Source organism: Siphateles boraxobius, unplaced genomic scaffold, assembly GCF_051911475.1.
Source record: "Siphateles boraxobius isolate OS27281-9 unplaced genomic scaffold, OSU_SipBor_1 41, whole genome shotgun sequence".
In the NCBI taxonomy this organism is placed as follows: domain Eukaryota; kingdom Metazoa; phylum Chordata; class Actinopteri; order Cypriniformes; family Leuciscidae; genus Siphateles; species Siphateles boraxobius.
In genome coordinates, this window is record NW_027509042.1 from 41374874 (window position 1) to 41391051 (window position 16178).

General features: G+C 37.0%; 1 long non-coding RNA gene across 1 annotated transcript; it reads left to right on the forward strand.

Moving 5' to 3' along the window:
- Positions 1 to 2145: 2145 nt before the first annotated feature.
- Positions 2146 to 15762, forward strand: LOC143707069 (uncharacterized). Its single transcript, XR_013193067.1, has 3 exons — positions 2146 to 2173; positions 14586 to 14643; positions 15749 to 15762. It is a non-coding gene; the product is annotated as an uncharacterized LOC143707069 (long non-coding RNA).
- The last annotated feature ends 416 nt before the right edge of the window (positions 15763 to 16178 follow it).

Sequence of the window (16178 nt, forward strand, 5' to 3'; positions counted from 1 at the left end):
AGTTCATGTTATTTGACTCTAATTTAGTCTTGAAACCAGTGGTTTTCAATAATTAAATATTTGTTTGAATTGTTTTAAGTGGTTACTGTTAAAGGGAGAATAAATACAATGTCTAAACACATTGTTGACAACGAGTTTTACAAAAACAGAAAAATAAGTTTTGGGGCAAAAGAGATAAATTACAAGTACACACACCGTCGGTTGGTTTGTGTCTCCGGAGGTGCTCTCCAACGCCAGAACCCATAAATCTAGGTCATAAAAGAGATAATCGGATGGAACAGAGGTGCTCATATTGGTGCTGGGGGGAAGATTTGATTGAGGTGCATTTGAAGGACAATTTGCATGTTGTTTGAGAGAAAAGAAGGACACTGGACCAAGGAGCAGTATATTACCTGACCTTTGCCTGCCGTGTGCAATGTCCCCGTGATAAAAATTTACAGTTTTCCTGGCAATAAGGTGTGTAACTCTGCAGTAATAAAGGTCAGGGACTGCTTCCACTGAAAGAGGTGCCACAGGTCAGCTCTGCAATACTGATGAAAAGACCTCTGTTTGGAGCGCCTATGAGCTGGCTGTATCTGTTAAGCTTGCTGAGGTGTGTCTTTATCCAACAGGCTTAGAAAAGACAAACATAGACATGAGCAGATAACACAAACAGGCAGAATTTCGATAGGAGAAAAATCTTGTGTCACTGTCTTATTCAAAATGGCTGTATATACTTAGTATGCCTTGAATCTCATTAAAGGAAAAACCTTGGAATATACAGTAGTGCTGAGGATATAGGTCTAAGGAACAGTTTTACTATTCATTTTATAGTGCGTTTAGTCATATTTGTATTGTATTCATCAGGATTTTAAATAGAGTTGTATATACTGAAATGGAGTCAGATTTTAAAATAAATTGAAGGGGTCATGACATGAGAAATCAAATTTGCCTTGATCTTTTGACATAGCCTATGAGAGGTTGTTGTACCAATAAAACATCCTGCAAGTTATATAGCTTAAAATATACTCCTCATAAACAAATAATTCAGTAGAATCACTGACACTGTCTACACTGGATACAGTATACAGATGAAGACACTAAAAAAATGCTGGGTTATGAGTAAAAGATGACAGAATTTTCATTATTTTGTGCAACAACAAAAAAAACTACATTAAAGGATTAGTTCACTTCATAATGAAAATTCTGTCATCTTTTACTCACCCTCAAGTTGTTCCAAACCTGTATGAATTTCTTTCTTTTGCTGAACACAAAGGAAGATATTTTGAAGAATGTCAGTAACCAAACAGTTGATGTATCCTGTTGACTTCCATAGTATTTTTTCCCTACTATGGAAGTCAGTGGGGTCCCTCAACTGTATGGTTACCTACCAACAACTAGGGTGAGTAAATAATGACAGAATTTCCATTTTGAAGTAAACTATTCCTTTAACATTATAAGTGAACCTCTAGGATCATGTTACATGAATAATAACAAAAGGAATTATAATAATTAACTAAAAATTTAAATTGAAACTAATAAAAAAGGAATAATAAAAAGTAAATTAACAATTACATTGAATATAATATATTCAGTTTCTCCCAAAAAAAATTAAGAAAACTTTCAACATTGATAATGATAAGAAATGTGTATTGAGCACATAATCAGCATTTTAGAATGATTCTGAAAGATCATGTGACGCTGATGATTTATTTAATGACTTCTGAAAATTTAGCTCTGCCATTACATTAATAAATTGCATTTTAAAATATGTTAAAATATTTTAATAATTTTTCACAATATACTTTTTTAACAGTATTTTTACCAATCCCAAACTTTTGAACTATAGTAAATTTGGTAGCATAGAATATTGTAAACCGAGTAAACAGCCTGTGGTTCAGCTGCATGAATGCAGGGTAAACACACTTCTATCTGCCTGTATCTGTATCGGCCTCCTCTGCATTAGAAGCATGTTTATTTTCCTCACCCCTCCCACTCTCTCTTTCCGGCTTTCAGTCTCTAGTTTTGCTCGGAGCATTTCAGTTTTCCAATCTTGGCCGGTTGTTTTTGAAGAGAGCTGTGATGAATGTGGCTCGGGACGGGTTGACCTCAGAGATAACCCCTGCTTTCTTGTGGCGAAAATTCATCAGCGCCTCATGCGGAGGCCCATGGGACCCGTGATTCAGCACTCAAGGTGAGTGTTTGTCATGAGGCTTTGGGAAGACAGGACTGGGAGAGAGGAGAAAACGAGAGCAGCTCATGCAGGTTTCATTTTGCAAAGTCCCCACTGAGTCTTTCTGTCCCCTCCAGGGACAACAGAAATCTCCCATCTGGACTTTTTCTTCTCCACTTTTCAACTCTCTTACTTTGTTTCGTTTTTTATTCTGTTTTTTATTTCTTTCTGCCTGTTTATCCTCTCTCTCTACAAGGCTATTGTGGTCTTATTGATGTCTTAAAAGCCAGATTGTTGAACAAAAGCTTTGCTGCTCACAGGGTCATCCAACATTTAACAGACCTTCAGCTTTCACTGCACTATTTGTAATTAAATGCATGGCTAGCATGCTTAGCCAAACGTGTGTGAACACCCCTTTCTAATTAAAAGATTCACCATAAAATGACATTCTAGAGGATTATTTGCTTCCAACCTTGTTGCAACAGTTCAGGGAGGGTATTTTCTCTTGCAGCATGACACTATCTGTGCATAAAACTTCCAAACACATTTGGTCTGCTATGTCTGGTATAGGGAAGAACTTCATTGGCTTTGGACGATAAACCTAAGTGTGTTTACTTAGCACCATAACGTATATTAAGTATGAACAATGATCCTTAGACCAGAAAAATACTCAAAAAATTCAATACTACAATACTTTCAAAGGTCTTAAATGTTCTTTAAATTATTTAAACCAAAGAAAAAAAAAAAAAGAAAAAAGATATATAGGCTTCAAAGGTGTACAGTGTGAATTAAACAAAGATTATTGTTATACGTTTTACAAGCAATTACTATATTTTTTTTTACATCAGAATTTCATGTTTTATTCAATGTTTTATTAGCATTTTAGATGTTAAATGAGTGAGAATAGTTTCTATAGTCAAGTCAAGTCACCTTCATTTATATAGCGCTTTTAACAATATTGACTTTCAAAACAGCTTTATAGTGATAATAGGAAATTAAAGTAACAGAGATTGTTTGGGCTTTACAGCAGCTCTAGAATAAAGTTATTCTCCAGCTAAAGTTAGTTTTGATCGATTCACTTCCGTTGCAAAGATCATTAGTTATTAACTTAGGGGCAGCTTGCACGACATCGTTCTAACAGAAAACCCTTAAGGCGCTCCTGCCTGCTCATTCGCACAACAGTAGGGCCTGGGGCTTTAGAATGCAAACCCTGAAATAGGTTCCAAGGTGCAAGCCTTGAAGAAAAATTATATACATACACTGAACAAAATTATAAACGCAACACTTTTGTTTATGCCCCATTTTTCATGGGCTGAACTCAAAGATCTAAGACTTTACTACATACACAAAATACCTATTTCTCTCAAATATTGTTCACAAATCTGTCTAAATCGGTGTTAGTGAGCGCTTCTCCTTTAACGAGATAATCCATCCATGGGATGCTCTGGATCGGTGTACAGGTCCTTCTCAAAAAATTAGCATATTGTGATAAAGTTCATTATTTTCCATAATGTAATGATAAAGATTAAACTTTCATATTTTAGATTCATTGCACACCAACCTGAAATATTTCAGGTCTTTTATTGTTTTAATACTGATGATTTTGGCATACAGCTCATGTAAACCCCAAATTCATATCTCAAAAAAATTAGCATATTTCATCCGACCAATAAAATAAGTGTTTTTAATACAAAAAAAGTCAAATAATTATGTCCAGTTATGCACTCAATACTTGGTCGGAAATCCTTTTGCAGAAATGACTGCTACAATGCGGCGTGGCATGGAGGCAATCAGCCTGTGGCACTTCTGAGGGGTTATGGAGGCCCAGGATGCTTCAATAGTGGCCTTAAGCTCATCCAGAGTGTTGGGTCTTGCGTCTCTCAACTTTCTCTTCACAATATCCCACAGATTCTCTATGGGGTTCAAGTCAGGAGAGTTGGCAGGCCAATTGAGCACAGTAATACCATGGCCAGTAAACCATTTACCAGTGGTTTTGGCACTGTGAGCAGGTGCCAGGTCGTGCTGAAAAATGAAATCTTCATCTCCGTAAAGCTTTTCAGCAGATGGAAGCAGGAAGTGCTCCAAAATCTCCTGATAGCTAGCTGCATTGAGCCAGCCTTTGATAAAACACAGTGGACCAACACCAGCAGCTGACATGGCACCCCAGACCATCACTGACTGTGGGTACTTTACACTGGACTTCAGGCATTTTGGCATTTCCTTCTCCCCAGTCTTCCTCCAGACTCTGGCACCTTGATTTCCGAATGACATGCAAAATTTGCTTTCATCCGAAAAAAGTACTTTGGACCACTGAGCAACAGTCCAGTGCTGCTTCTCTGTAGCCCAGGTCAGGCGCTTCTGCCGCTGTTTCTGGTTCAAAAGTGGCTTGACCTGGGGAATGCGGCACCTGTAGCCCATTTCCTGCACACTCTGTGCACGGTGGCTCTGGATGTTTCTACTCCAGTCTCAGTCCACTGCTTCCGCAGGTCCCCCAAGGTCTGGGTCCCTCGGTCCTTCTCCACAATCTTCCTCAGGGTCCGGTCACCTTTTCTCGTTGTGCAGCGTTTTTTGCCACACTTTTTCCTTCCCACAGACTTCCCACTGAGGTGCCTTGAAACAGCACTCTGGGAACAGCCTATTTGTTCAGAAATTTCTTTCTGTGTCTTACCCTCTTGCTTGAGGGTGTCAATGATGGCCTTCTGGACAGCAGTCAGGTCGGCAGTCTTACCCATGATTGCGGTTTTGAGTAATGAAACAGGCTGGGAGTTTTTAAAAGCCTCAGGAATCTTTTGCAGGTGTTTAGAGTTAATTAGTTGATTCAGATGATTAGGTTATTAGCTCGTTTAGAGACCCTTTTCATGATATGCTAATTTTTTTGAGATAGGAATTGTGGGTTTTCATGAGCTCTAAGCCAAAATCATCAGTATTTAAACAATAAAAGACCTGAAATATTTCAGTTGGTGTGCAATGAATCTAAAATATATGAAAGTTTAATTTTTATCATTACATTATGGAAAATAATGAACTTTATCACAATATGATATTTTTTTGAGAAGGACCTGTATACGACAGTGTGTTCCAGATCCTGCCAATATCCAGCAACTTCGCACAGCCATTGAAGAGGAGTGGACCAACATTCCAAAGGCCACAATCTACAGCCTCATCAACTCTATGCAAAGGAGATGTGTTGCACTGCGTGAGGTAAATGGTGGTCACACCAGATACTGACTGGTTTTCGGACCCCACCGGACCCCTCCAATACAGTAAAACTGCATATGATATGCCCCACCTGTGAGGTGGATGGATTATCTCGGTAAAGGAGAAATGCTCACTAACACAGATTTAGACAGGTTTGTGAACAATATTTGAGAGAAATAGGCCTTTTGTGTACATAGAAAAAGTCTTAGATCTTTGAGCTCAGCTCATGAAAAATGGGGGCAAAAACAAAAGTGTTGCGTTCATAATTGTGTTCATTGTATGTATGTGTATATATATATATATATATATATATATATATATATATATCTGCACAAGCTCTAAAAATGCAAACCTGTGAAAAGGCTGAAGGCGTGCACATGCGTATTACGCATTTAGTCTAAATATGTGCACAGTCGTGTCTTTCTTTACAAAGTGACCTAAACAAATTAATTGTCTGTCCTTAAAAAATTATAATATAGAATTATTTATCGCTTCCGAATAGCCATGTGAATCGGAACTATTTTGACAACGTTTTATCTGTACAGAGGTAAAGGGAAGGAGAAGTGGGCCTTCACAGGGGAGAGACTAATTGATGCTTCAGGACTGCATTATCGTCATGTCCAGGCGCAGGTCCTTCATCAGATCTGGATCCGGTGGACTGCGGTAAACCTCAGGATAAACAGAGAGATTAATATTAGCGTAGATGCCATTCTTCTTATGATATAACTAGCACATCAGGATTTATCGGGAATGTTCCTGGTTCCGGCTGACCTAATCTATTTAGCCTAACATTGAATTATAGAATTCTATAATGTGTTTTGTTTATGCTAGGTCAAAGATATTTGTTTTTAGTCTAGATTAGAACTGACAGAGTGTGTCTGCTTCCCGGACAATGATAGGAATGTTATTCTTTGTAAGTCTCAATGTTAGTCTTGGTGCTATATACAGTAGAAAAAGGATCTACCGCCAGGAGTCGATTTTGATATTCTAGGTATTATCAACTGGCCGAAATTCTGAGATTGCAATAGACGTGAAGGACAATAATGCGTTAAGAGCTCGCTCAAGTATTGGGGAGCTAAACCATTTAGTGCTTTGTAAGTAATCAGCAATATTTTAAAATGTATACGATGTTTAATAGAGAGCCAATGCAGTGTTGTTAGAAAAGGGCTAATATGGTTATACTTCCTGGTTCTGGTAAGAACTCTAGCGGCTGCGTTTTGGACCAGCTGTAGTTTATTTATTAAGCGTGCAGGGCAACCACTCAGTAGAGCATTGCAAAAATTTAGCATGAATGCATGAACTAATTGTTCCGCATTTGTCATTTCGAGAATTTGACGTAATTTAGATATATTTTTAAGATGCAATAATGCGGTTTTACAGATACTAGAAACATGACTTTCAAATGAAAGATTGGTATCAAAGAGCACACTCAGGTTCCTAACTGACAACGAAGGTTTGACGGTCTATCAGTCTATACCAGAATATCGGTCTATTGATATAATCGGTCTATACCAATTCTTGTGGTAACACTTTATTTCGATGGTCCACTTTTGACATTCTACTAACTATAAGTAACTTTGCAACTACATGCATTAGAGTATTAGTAGATTGTCTGCTTAATATTTGCTAACAATTTATTGTAATTTATCAATTTATGACTATAAATAACTTTGCAACTAACCCGAACCTATAGTCTACTAACAGTCTACTACAGTGAGTCTACTAATAGTCAATGAGAGTTAGTTGACATGTAGTTGCAAAGTTACTTATAGTTAGTAGAAGGTCTAAAGTGTAACCATTTGTAACCATTTTTTTAGTGTAGAATAGGATTCATTCTGGTGTCAAGTGTAATCTCGCAACATGTCACAGCATGTGCATACTGCCAGACAACGTTTTTGAAAAATACAGCCCCTTTAAGGCATAATCCATCCCAACAACAAGATATAGAATGAATATTAATGATTAGGTGGTCAACAGAACTATGCCAATTGGTCTAATCTTAACAGCACATGGTAGCGATTTTATCCTCACTAATACATTCCACACTATCCCATCAGCCTGAGATTGTACAGTCTATGAATTAGCCAAGGACAGAGAATGTAGCTTAATATCTATCAGACATCAAAAGACAGAGCAAAAAAAAAAATACATTCCCCAATATATTTCATTATGCCATCTCTTTCTCGCTGGCTGAAATGAAATTGTCCTCGTCTAAATCAGATTGGGAGATTTGGATAAAGGTTGCTCAATTGCAGCAACATCCAAAGCCGGCAGGGAGGAGTAAAATATCCTGATTGAAGTGCATTGTTGCAACAGCTATGTTGGTTTGTGACTGAAATGGTATTATTCGGCTGCTCATCATATTGGGAATCTATGAAAGCTTATCGGAGAAGCGAACAGCACGTATGCAAATGGTCGTCTCCAGTAGAATGGCATTGGAGCTGATTAAAATAATTCAAACACGCACATTTGGGAGCTGTGCCAGGCAGACATTATGAGTGACAGGGCCTGTTGATCTCACAAAGGACAGAGTCCCTGAGTCCTGTTTTCTACACCAAGGTCTCATTTATATATATATATATATATATATATATATATATATTATCAAGTGCACTTCTATGTCTCTCTGGGATGAGAAGACATTTATTCAGCGAGCACATAAACAAGGTCTCAGAGAATGAAATGTATTCAAGAATAGCACCATTGTGTTAACTTGGAAAAGTGGGCAATTATGTTCATCAAAATGTTCAACAAGATGTGTTCATCTGTATTTATGAATACAAAACAGGTGAATTATGTTGCATGGAGCAAAAAAAAGTTCCTTGCAAAATTTGGCAAGGCTAATAATGTCATTTAGCTGACAATGATTCATGTTAAGTCTTAATTTCTCACTTCTTGTCAGATTTTACCATGTCCACTCCTCTGTCCGTGTCTTTCTCTCACACTCCTCCACTCCTGCTGTTCTTTTAATCCTTACAATTGTTTATTGTGGGTTATGGGAGGTTAGTTTGCAGGAAGAATGGGAATGGGGCAGGTCAATGGTGTAAATACCTAGTGACACTGAGATCTCACCAGAATCCCACCATTTCTGCAAGAACAAAGAGAAATAGTGATTACTTACACATTTATGCATATTTTTCCATTTTAGGTCACTGACTCTTTTCAGAAAGAGGATATATAGAGAGCAGGAAAGAAACATTAATGGAGAAAATTGAAGCAAAAGGAAAGTTAGTTATACAAATATATACAAATTGAAAAATGGACAGACAGATAGATAGATAGATAGATTCTCGCATTTAGCTCCTAAACTCTGGAATAGCCTTCCTGATATTGTACGAGCCTCAGACTCGCTGTCCCAGTTTAAAACTAGATTAAAGACGCATCTCTTTAACCAAGCATTCACTTAATGCTTAACCTTTGATACTGCTGAATCGGTTCGAATGCATTAACATTATGAACATCAGCTATGCTAATTATTTCCCATCTGCCTTTCTGCTGTTATCTCGGGACGCTAGTCCCGAGGTAAATAGCGTTCGTCAGCTCCAGTTTGTATCCAGCCTCTCACGGAGACTTCAGATGCCCCAACGCCTGTGAAGAGACGACTCGACGCCTGTGAAGAGACGACTCAAAGCCGGCGATATGTTATGCCATAAATTAATACTTGATTAACTAACTGTATTTTTCTATGTACATTTCCGAAATGCAATTTCTGTAAAGCTGCTTTGAGACAATGTGTATTGTGAAAAGCGCTATACAAATAAATTTGAATTGAATTGAATTGAATTGAAGATAGATAGATAGATAGATAGATAGATAGATAGATAGATAGATAGATAGATAGATAGATAGATAGATAGATAGATAGATAGATAGATAGATAGATAGATAGATGGATTGATAGACGGATGGACAGACAGTAAGGGTTATGGAATGTGGAGAGCACTTCCTTTATTCAGCGCTAACTGTGCTGTGTGTTGTTTAAGCACGCTGACTGCATGCGGTGTATTGTAGTAACTTCAGTGGTTCACAGGCGGTACTGCGAGCGTCATGGAGTGACAGCAGGGACACAGTGTGGTATGGATCAGCAGCTCTGAGCACTGCTGAGCACACTACCTTTGATAGCAGCTGTGCCCGTGCTGTTTCCCCTCTCTTACTGAAGACATTGTAAAGAAAAAAAAACAGAAGGGAAGCTGTCCACTGTATATCTCTTTGTTATTGTGCCACAAGTTATGTTTACTCAGAGAATGTCACAAACACACAGGATGGGCTGAACCTTGGGTTACCCGGCGCTTCAGAGCAACAGGCTGAAGTGAACACATCAAAGACTTAACAATGTTTCCTAGTCCTGAAAACACTGGGATTTTGTTTTTGTTTTTTGACAAAATATGTAGTTATAAGCCCCTGTGGTGAAAATCAAGTTTTTAATGTTGTTTATATGTCTATGTGGTGTTTTTAATATGCTTTAAGACAAACCATGTGCAAATTCATGTCAACACAATTGCTGAGTATTATCTCCTTAAAACTGCAGTGTCTCAAAAACATGTTTTGAAATTGCTGGTGTTTATGTCACAAGTATGTTGTAACCAATCACGTCAACGTGTGGGCGGGCTTTAGCATATCATTAACTGCATTGAAGCAGGGGAGTCTCAAGAGAAGAATGTATTCTGGTATATTTTTCGGTTGATATGAAAAATCATGTTCATTAAGCAGTATAGCGGGTGAATGATGTATATTTCCAAAGTTATGATGTAACTATATGCCTTTCTCCACTGACATTCTAAGTTTATTCAAAGCTTTCTAAGGATTCTGATTTTAGAAGGCAGCTTTCTGACTCAGAGATGGTGAATGGGAACATGGTTTGTGTTACTTTAGCCACATAGTAGATGTTTGACAATGTATCAAGCCAAATGCTAATCACAATTACCATTATGTGTCCATTGATGCAGAGAGCGATACATTAGCACATTACCATTCTGAAACATTGTCTTGTAGATGAGCCTGTATAATTCACCCTTCCACTTCTTCTTCTGAATCAGTTTCTGGTTCTAACATAGATGGCTGAATCAAAACAGTATTTCCACTTGCCATTGTGTAGCGTTTACTACAGTAAAGTTGACGGACTGGATCAGTTATTCTGAGTTTGTGTGATTGAGTGGAGGCGGAGATCAATTTGCATATTCATCATACTAAATGAAGCAAGGGGAGTTATATTCAAGCTATTTTAAGGCATTAAAATAATCACTGGAAAAAAACGTTCAAATACATAATTTTGGTGATCAAATATGAATTTTAAGGGATCAAATTGACTACAGGGGGACTTTAAAACCTTTTTTGTTGTTGTTGTTGTGCAGTTAATAAAATATGTTAGAGACATTGGTTTCCAAAGTCTTGTTTTATGATTATATTTGCTCGAATCAGTTGTCTGCTTGTATGGATATTCACCGCCACAAATGACAAGAATTTAAATGGAGATTTTTTTTTTCCTCATTAGCTTTGCTCCATTGCACCGGAATAGATGTCATTCCACCTGGTTCAAACCGTGCTTTTGATGGATGGGCTTGTGTGATAAAGAATTAGTTTTAGGGCACCTTAGAGCATTTACACAAAGCCAGGATAAGAAAATATAATTTATATCTTCTCGAAGGCAGAGGAAAGTCAGTAAATTTGACAGGTGAAGCGTGTCAGTTTACTTTGATTATACGCCCACTTCAATTCATAGGTGAACTTGAAATTTGCCTTTTTTGTCATTCATGTGGAGGAAGAAAAACTGTGGGTGAAGATTGTGTTTTGAGCAGTTGTGACAATAAAAACCTAAAAAGAGCTATCCTGCTGTCATGAGGGAGACATATGACAGCCATGGCATAATACATTTACCTGATATTCAATTATTCAAGAAGCGCTGTCAACACTTCCAACCCGATTTTCACCCTCTATCCGCAGATGCATGCTGGGAAGTTAATGGAACCCCCTTATCCAGTCTTGGATGCTTTGTCCCTTGATAAAGGGCTTTGTATTGGGTGCTTTGAATTCTGCTATGGCTGACTATTCAAGACATGTTTTTTTTTTTTTTTTCTGTATAGCAAAATTCCTAAAGAAAATGTCTAGTATTTTTTTTTAATATTATGAAAGAAATATAATTCACAGAAATCACACATATTATTATTAAATTCATGGTTCTGTGCCACAACCATGGTATGATAATCAAATTGTAAAAATTGTTTGGAATTTTTAGGTAATTTTCTAAATTTTAGGTATGTCTTTTTTGTGTTGATTCATTAGTTGAATCTGAAAAGTATCAACAATAGTATGATGGCATGTCTTCATTTTCAGGAATCAGTCGAGTCAGTTTTTTTGTATAGTGCTTTTTTACAATACACATTGTTTCACAGCAGCTTTACATAATAGCATGTTGTTTATATTTATAATATTGTAATATCTTCCTGGCTTATTGTTGCATTTAGTAGATTAGATCTGGGTGATAAAATAATTCACATTTTGCAATGATATAAACAATCGATACGTTATATATCGTGAGTATACTGTATGCATGCAGCTGAACCTGTATATACTTATATATCTAACTTTTTATAGAGGGCTGTTCGATAATATAGTTTACATGTATGCATGCAAAAGCCATTTAGGCACCATTTTGTATTACTGTAAGGTACTAATATAATCTAGATGTTTATTGCATCAGTGTTGCATTCAATGCCAGCCCTAAGATGTTTACTGTGGAACAGTTAGGAACATGTTGCATGTTTCCATGCAAAACACAAATATTGGCGTTACAGAATAAATCAGTCTTTGTATTGGTTGTATGATTGATTCAGTGACTCAGTTGAAAAAGCTGCCACTTTTGAAAGGGCCGGTTAAATTAATCATGCATAGTTTTGTTTTTGAAAGAAACAGTGTAATAATGTAACCTGCAGAACGAGTCACAAAAAGATCTCCAAAAGACAACAGGGTTTCTTTCTTTCTTTCTTTCTTTCTTTCTTTCTTTCTTTCTTTCTTTCTTTCTTTCTTTCTTTCTTTCTTTCTTTCTTTCTTTCTTTCTTTCTTTCTTTCCAAACCAGCCCTGGACTCGACAACTATGTAACACACTAGTAGCACTACCAATTTTTTTTTTATTATTTATTTTATTATTTTACAGTATGCTATATGGCCACTCAGACTGTGTTTGTGGCTCCTAATGATATCATGCATTCTAATGTAATGCCTTGACGGAGTAATCAAATTCTCATTAGCACAACACTCCACTTGGAAGGAGAGAAAAGATGAGCATCTCAGAGGATGAGCATCTGCTAAGGTGCTTTAAAGTGCCTGCATCCACAAAATGCGACAGTATAAAAAAAAAAAAAAAAAAGAAGGAAGCAGGGAGATCTATTATTAACGGGAAGCCTTTTTTCTTATTAACTAGCACTAATGTGTTAAAGAAACACATGATAGAATTTAGCATACTGGCCTGTTGACTAGGAACACATAGATTTATATTTATGGTGCTTTTATGTTCTTTATGTGATTACTATCCATACCTGACCCAGACAGCAACATAGTGTCGGCCCAGATCTGGTATGTGTGGAATCCACATGCACCAGATGTGGCCCGGATCTGGTGGGCAAATAATCAGAGTTATTTATTGTCTGATTAATTTAGTTCATGATTTGACTTCTGTGATTGATTCAGTCCGATTCATGATTAAACATTAAGTATGAAGTTTTAGACTTAGTCCACGAGTGCCATAACTCAGTGTGGCATGGCATTACACTACCACCACACTACCATATGTGGTAGGTAATTATTGCTTTTGTCTAGAGATAAAATAAAACGTATTGAATCCGCAGGGCTATCAGAAGTTCTGCGAGGTTGAAGTCTGGACGTGAGGTGTTCACACGTGTCTTCTGAAGCATTAATATGTGCATTAGGGGACTGTGCTATCACTCGACCTTGTCACCTCCAAGAAAATGACTCTCATATGGTTTTCTAATGATGCTGTGCATTAGCCATAAAACTGTAATAACTAATGCATTATTCAGGCTGAAATTAAGTCTAGGTAATCATTTGAACTTAGCAATTACCGAGCGAGTGTGTCAGCTTCTTTGTGGTGATTACTGCAAAATCTCTCCATGAGTGAATCCAAGACTTCATCATTCAAAAGGTTCAACTCTTCCAGTCAAAAGCTCACACAGGAAAGGCTTATGACTCACTGTGAACAAATTCTTTATAGTTATTCTCTCCGTACATTATTGTAAAATGATTGACCGGTTCTATTCTGTGAAATAAGGATCTAATCTTGCCAGTTAGATATTAGGTTCAGAAACATAACTTCTGACTGAGTCTTGAGCCAATGGGACAAAAGCCATATATTTTAAATATTACATTTATTTTGCATTCAGTAATTTAACAATCTTTTATTTAAAGCAACTTAAAAATAAGGAACATCACAAACATAAATATATATGAATTAACATTGCAATCAAAACACAGAAAGATGTAGGCATAATTAATTAAAATGACAAAATATATAAAAACATCAGAGCCTGTTGATATATATATATATATATATATATATATATATATATATATATATATATATTCCTCCTTCCATATTCCATATTAAACTTATAATGCAATATCAAGAAGGCCACACAGGCTCTGATGTGATTATGTATTTTGTCATTTTAATTAATTATGCCTACATGTTTCTGTGTTTTGGTTGCAATGTTAATTCATCAGGCAAACTATAACAATAAACAAAATATCTGCTGCATAGTTCGTAATGTGATAAAATGTGGTTATTATCAAAACCATCATCAGATGCAGCTGACAGTCAGTTTTGAAGCACCCATTCATTTGTAATTGAAAAACTAGATTTAAATATATTACATTTATGACATGACGGTATTTCTGTGATTGACATTATCATTTTATATCTGAATGCTGACACCTTGAGTTACATTAAAGAAAACGCGTTTTGTGAGAACATGAAGGAAGCCAGAGTTTCCACCTGAACACAGGTTTTACTGCAGTTATTTATTAAGTGTGATTAAAAACTTTTATTTTGTCAGTCTTATATCCTGTTTTGTCTCTCGTCTCAAGAATCAGTGCGCTTTCAGTGATACACTGTGGTTTGTAAACCGATCTGTGCTTTCACCCCTCTGGGTATCTGTCTGTTGAGCTCAAAAGACAACACTTCATGAAAGCTCATTTGAGCCTGTCTCTCTCTTTTCCCACGTAGCGCTGTCAGAAGACATCATGTCAACACCATTGTGACTGCGCTATCACTGATGGTTGAGGTAATTAACCCTGGAATTAAAACTGTCAGATCAAACAGGAGACAACTGCCTCCCTTTCCAATCCCGCTCTCATCATTTCTGTTTTCGCAACTTAACTTGTGTTGAGATGATTTGATACAAAAAACATAATTTTTGTATGGAACAAATTTCGTAGACTCAGGGAAAATAAAACTGGCATCCACTCCTCAAGCATTGACAATATATCCGCCATATTATCATAGTTTTAAGTTCCATTGAAAAACTTATTGTACAAGCTTGGGTTGCAATTATGTCAGATTTCCTAATTCGAGGCCTAAGTAAAGCCAATATAATACAATGAAAATACATGAATATACAAATCTAAATGCACTGCTATTTGTGAACTGCTAAGGGAATTAGGGACTAGGCTTTAGGTCTGCAGTGTAGTTTTATTGTTTACCAGCAGGGCCAAGCTAACCGGACAAACATAGTATAGATTTAAAAGTATTAAATGTACACAATGCCTATACAACCTTCAAAGGCAAGGCTTGGGATGCATCCAAAATTGCATACTTCCCTACTATATAGTAGGTGTAAAACAGTATGTGACAAAAGAAGTAAGTTTACATTCACAGGACTCATAAAAGAGTAAGAAAAAATTACCCGGATGACTTTTTCCGGCGAGATTCTGAAGTGTGCATATGATGGACACTTTACTATCCCATGAGTCCACAGTAGAGGATGTGTGAATGGCAGTGAAGCGACGTAACTGACGCTAGTAGGTCACATGATACTGACAACATGAACATATTTTAATATTAGAACATACTTATTTAGCAGTCATGAATTAATTACTTATTCAAAATAAGTCCCTATACTTAAGAGAGTATGCAATTTCGAACACAGTCCCAGTCAACCAGACATCAACATTTGACAAGATGATATACAATAGTAATTACGACTTTCTTTTCAAGGCTAATAGTGTCACGATTAGCCACGGTCCCTGGGTGATCACGGACTACATTTCCCTTCATGCACCTCCCTGGACTGATTACACTTTACACTAAAAGCTGCAAATGGATCCCCTTGTGTCTGCTGCATCATTACAAATAGAATTTCACTAACAATTTAAACATCTGTTCCATAGGTTTATCAAATGACTCTTGGTAACCACTGAAAGTTTCATGACTTCTGAAAAGCAAATGACCAGGTTCAACTTGTTCTCTGCTCATCAGGTGTGATTCCAACTTTTTTGAACACCAATTTGTGTCACTCAGTCACAAAGTACCGACTTCTTTTCTCTGTCCCCCTCCAGCTCATAATGAAGCTTCTAGAAGAAGCGAGCAGCTCTCTCAGCAACATCATCTGTCATTACCAAACGTGTGGCTTCAGCAGGGAGAGCCCAGTTATAGGTCAAGTGCTGCCGACCCGCACAAATGGCTCTCTTCCATATTGTATTATCATAGGAGCTTGAGAGGACGTGGGTTATTTTAGTTGAGAGTGCCATGCCACCGAATTCAATATTGAGAGTGGGTAGAAAAGCAAATAAACAAGGTCAAGAGTCAGAGCTATTGTGC